Below are 5,647 nucleotides of genomic sequence, written 5' to 3'. Positions count from 1 at the left end.
TCAAACTCATGTCCATTGAGTCAGTGATGCCATCCAACCATCTCATCCTCTGTCGTCCCCTTCTCCTTTGAGTAAGAGTTACATCAAGTTGTTTCAGGAAAATGACAAGTCTGTGCTTATTGGGCCCAAGTTTGTCACTCTCTAGGCAAGAGAAGACAGGGTGACATGCTTAGCACAGTCCATTGGATCTGATTTTTATATCACAGGTTAGCCATGAAAGCAGATGGCCAGAGAGGACCAGAACACTGTGTGTGTGTTACTCTGCAGAAATCTTTCTGCCATTAACATCCTAATTTCTGATAATGTTCTTTTGATTCACAGCAGATGGTTTGATTGTTTCCAAAGGATTAAGAAAAAACCCTGAATGAAAGTCTGATAGCTCCTTTAGGCTGGTGAGTGCAGTCAAGTGGGTGTGGGTTCCACTCTAGGCCCAGCTGCCTCCCAAGAAAAATGATTTTAAAGAAGAAAGTAAAGACATCAGACAATTTCTTGAGGGATGGGAGGTAGCAAATTATGATGTAGGGAATGATCTCTGTGAGGGCTAAGGAGGCAGAAGTGAAGTGTGGAAACCCAGAGCCCTTTTTAAAAAATTTATTTTTATATCTTTATTCACAAAGAAATTTGGTCAATAATTTCTTTATTTAATAATTTTATTTTTTAATTCATTTTTAAATTTTTGGCTGTGCTGTGTCTTTGTTGCTGTGGAGGCTTTTCTCTAGTTGCAGCAAGGAGAGGGGCTTCTTTTGCAGAGCAGAGTCTTTAGAGCACAGGCTCAGTAGTTGTGATGTGAGGACTTAGTTACTCTGAGACATGTGGGATCTTCCTGACCAGGGATCGAACCCATGTCTCCCACACTGGCAGGTGGATTTTTTACCTCTAGACCACCAGGGAAGCCCTTCTTCTAGTGGGCACACCACTGCATGGTGTCTATTCGAAGGGGTGGAGTCAGGTAGCAGGTTGGGTCATGATGGGAAGGAAGAAGAGATGTGGTTTGGAGGAGGAAGATGGGAAAACTCTAGCATTGCTTATGGCTTCAGACGTAACATGTCAACTAGACTTGACTTCTGATTTTGGTGGAAAAGCAAGACAAAGACACAGATCTGAGTTTTCACTGTGTTCTGGGCACTTCACTGAACACTTGAAAGTAAATTTTAATCCACATGTCAAACATAATTGTATATTTTTTAGGTTAATCTTTTCAGAAGAGAAAACTAAGCTTAGAGCAATTTACTTCTCCAAGTTCATGTAGTAAATGGGAGAGGGGGAATTTAGGCCCAGGTTTGTACTTGACTTCAAAGCCGTGTTTATTCTATTTATTACTCACTATTTGGACCATGGAGTGGATCGTAATGCAAATGAAGGCAGCTGTGGTGTGCACAAACACAACACACACATTCACTCACTCACACGCTTACATTGTGTTCACAGAGGTGACAGCTCAGTGTGTGTCCCCCAGTAACACAGGCTGATCAGCTGAAAGGACGGGAAAAAAACATTAGAACTTTCACTTACATTTTCATCTCGGGTCTTTTAAATGACTACTTTCTGTGCATATTATAAATACTGTATTATGTACATTATTTTTACACATATATGTATGTGTGTATGTATGCCTGTGTCTGTTTATATATACGCTTATGATGTGTGATCAGAAATGTTTGACGAGTGATGATATAGACCAGGGGTTGGAAATTACAGCTTGTGGACCAAATCCAACCCACTACCTGATTTTGTAAATAAAGTTTTAATGGATCACAGTCATGTTCATTTGTTTACATATTGTCTGTAGCTGCGTCAAGTAGTTGCGAAACAGACCACACGGCCTGCAAAGCCCAAAATGTTTCCCAGGTGGCCTTTTACAGAAAATGCTTGCCACCCCCAGATTTGTGCAGTCGAAGTAGACAGTGTAACGGTTGAAGCAAAAGCTTTGCCCAAAATCATAAATTGACTTTCCATCACTGTTCTTCCTAGAAGTTTAGCAGAGAGTTGAACTGTGAAGAAGGCTGAGCGCTGAAGAATTGATGCTTTTGAACTGTGGTGTTGGAGCAGACTCTTGAGAGTCCTTTGGACTGCAAGGAGATCCAACCAGTCCATTCTGAAGGAGATCAGCCCTGGGATTTCTTTGGAAGGACTGATGCTAAAGTTCAAACTCCAGTACTTTGGCCACCTCATGCGAAGAGTTGACTCATTGGAAAAGACTCTGATGCTGGGAGGGATTGGGGGCAAGAGGAGAAGGGGACGACAGAGGATGAGATGGTTGGATGGCATCACTGACTCGATGGACGTGAGTCTGAGCGAACTCCGGGAGTTGATGATGGACAGGGAGGCCTGGCATGCTGCGATTCATGGGGTCGCAAAGAGTCGGACACGACCGAGCGACTGATCTGATCTGATCTGAATGGGTGTGTGTGGAGAAGGAAATGGCAACCCACTCCAGTGTTCTTGCCTGGAGAATCCCAGGGACAGGGGAGCCTGGTGGGCTGCCGTCTATGGGGTCGCACAGAGTTGGACACGACTGAAGTGACTTAGCAGCAGCAGCAGCAATGGGTATGTGTGTGCTCAGTCCTGTCTGACTCTTTGTGACTCCATGTGCTGTAGCCTACCAGGCTCTTCTGTCCATGGAATGCTCCCAGCAAGAATACTGGAGTGGGTTGCCATGCCCTCCTCCTGAATTTTCCCAATCCAGGGATCGAACCCGCATCTCTTTCCTCTCCTGCAGTGGCAGGTGTATTCTTTACCACTAGTGCCATCTGGAAGCACAGGAGAGCCTAACAGAAGTGGCTAAAACCTAATGCCTCATCTCAACAATCAGAAGTCAACGTTTTATTTAGTACTTGATATCTCATTACCTAAAATCCTAGCATCTTATAAACCTATTCTGTGCAAAGCAGGTTATGATGAGCAGGCAACAGTGTTAGCACAGAAAAAGTAAAGGGAAATGTACAACAAGGAACAACAAAGGATACTTTCTATGAAAGCCAGGATTAATCTACCTGCCTGCAACCTGGCTCCCCAGCACACTCCACTTATCTTCCTCAGCTGCAGGAGCTACGGAATTATAGCTGGAAGCTCAGTCTTGCTTGGTACTTGGTCAGTGTACAGACCAGCTTGGCCTCAGCTCCACGAGCAGGTTGTTTCTGGAGTAATTCTAGGATTTGTTCTGTCTGGGGCTCAGTTTTCCTGTTTATGGTCTCACTGGGATGAGCTACTGAGTTAGGGTTGCAACCCAGCCACAAGCTACTGAGTTAGGGTTGCAACTACATTTTAACCCTACCTGCCCTTATACCTACAAAAATGGTTTTCTTCCCTCCTCACTCAAAACTTTTCAGGATCCTGATGTCTCCACAAGGGGATCTGAATCAATGCCATGTGCACATGCTAAGTTGCTTCAGTCATGTCCAGCTCTTTGTGATCCCATGGACTGAAGCCTGCCAGGCTCCTCTGTCCATGGGATTTTCCAGGCAAGAATACTGGAGTGGGTTGCCATGCCCTCCTCCAGGGGATCTTCCTGACCCAGGGATCAAACCCGTATCTGTTATGTCTCCTGCATTGGCAGGAGGGTTCTTTACCGCTAGTACCACCTGGAAGCCCCACACCTACGCCTTATTTATTAATAACTCGCAGACTCAGAGTTAAAGAGCCTGGATCACAACCACATCTCTGCTTGAACTCAGACACCATGCTTTGGGCTGCTGGCTGTTCTTAGCCTCAGAACTAGGTTAGCCTCTCTGGCACATTCCATGCAGATCCCTGCTTGTTGCCCTCCTCTGACAGCCCATTTGGAGGCCCGAGCATGCTTTGCAAGTAAGAACATAAGGGTTTTGTCTGCAGTCTTCCTGAGCAGTAAAATTCGAGCTTCAAATATTTGAAATAAACGGGGCAACAGAACAAAGTCACTTAGGAGATAAATAAGTCACAACTGAGATGTTTCTCAAGTGATTAAGCATCTCGCCTGTAAGCCTAGTTCTTCATGTTGAATTCCTAACAGCTTTTTCAACCCCTTTCAGGTCAGAAGAGTTGGCGTGAGGTCTGAACCCTCTAACTTGACAGTGATCAGAGATGAATAATTCCCTCTAGCCATGACTCCTATTTTCAGTGGAGATTGTGGTTGCAATACCACTCCAGGCCTCAGAGGCTCTCATCAGGGTCCCCAGTCTCCGAAATGGAAAATGTCCACTTAACCCTGCTGAGTCAGTTAAGCAAAACTTAGTATTGATACCGAATTGCTACATGATATTACATGGCGGTCGGTTGACCCAGCTGCCACTCACTGCTGTTGTTCAGTCACCAAATCGTGTTTGACTCTTAGCAACCCCATGGACTGCAGCACACCAGCCATTCACTACCTAGTTGTTATGGATGCTCACAGATTGTTACCTTGCTTTTGTTTGGGTAACCTTAAGATAAAACTAATGATCCTTTGGGATCTGGTCCTTTACTCTCCTCCCTCTAGGCAGACAGATTCTTCAGCATATAAATCAGATTAGATTTCGTCTCTGATTCAAATTTCTCATGGTTTCCCAGAGAAATAAGTAAGACTCACAAAGCCCTGCGAATCTTCACCCTCCTCATCCTTTAGCCACGTCCAGCTTCTCTGCTCATTTCAACCTTAGAGCCTTTGTGGTTGCTGGTTTCCCTGCCAGGAATGCTCTTCCCCAAGATTTTTGTGTGATCACCTCAATATTATCACCTTGTCTTAGCACGAATGTCACCTCCTCAGAGAAGTCTTCCCTGACCACCGTAACAAGATAGATACTCTTCCTCGCTCTTACTTTCTTCCCCAGTTACCCTATTTTACTATCTTCATACACTTATCACTGTATGGATTTATGTTGTATTGTTTATGTCATTTTCTTTGCTTGCTTTTTTTTTTTAATCATCCATCCATTTATTCATTTATGTCCACATTCAACAAGAATAAATTCCATGTAGGCTGAAGGTCATTTGTCCAGTTGCCTACCTTATATTCAGAGAATAGTAGTCTGTTCTTAAGTAAATATTTTTGGGCAAAGGATTAAAGGGACAAATGAAGCAACGGGGTAGCTTTCTCTGCTTCTTGCATCATTTATCTTCTTCCAGTGTTTCATTTTCATGAAATTCTCACGTGCATCCTCTCAACCAGGCCCCATATTTCACAAATATCCTCTAGAAACCCCTAAACTGACTTTGAAGTCAAGATTTTCCTCATCCCTGTAGACAAACAGGAAACGCAACTGAACATCTCTATTTCTAAACTGCTAACGGTAGCTCCTTCGACTTCCACCCCGTTAAGCCTACCCACAGTTATTAACAAGAAGGCCCCCAAACCCCCTCTGCTAAATGCTCACATATTCTCATAAGTTTATCAAATGAAATGATGGAAGTTGAGCAGGCTGTGGGAAGTTTAACATATTGTGCCAATTAAGATTACATGTGCATTTCAGAGACATTATGTCTTATTGATTTTGAGAAATGTGCTATCTTAAAAGAGCCCAGATACAAAATGGAAGCCAATAGCAATTCCTCAAACGTCTTTAAACCATACATTTTTAATCGATTTCATGCAGGTGTATCAGCAAGAATTTGATCAGAGAAGCAGAAGTGATAAAAAAAGATTTATTATAGGGATTTGACTTTGTGTAATTATGGGACTTGTTAAGTCATTAAG

Source organism: Bison bison, unplaced genomic scaffold (assembly GCF_000754665.1).
Source record: "Bison bison bison isolate TAMUID 2011002044 unplaced genomic scaffold, Bison_UMD1.0 scf7180017864354, whole genome shotgun sequence".
NCBI classification, from domain to species: domain Eukaryota; kingdom Metazoa; phylum Chordata; class Mammalia; order Artiodactyla; family Bovidae; genus Bison; species Bison bison.
This window is presented reverse-complemented; position numbering follows the sequence as displayed.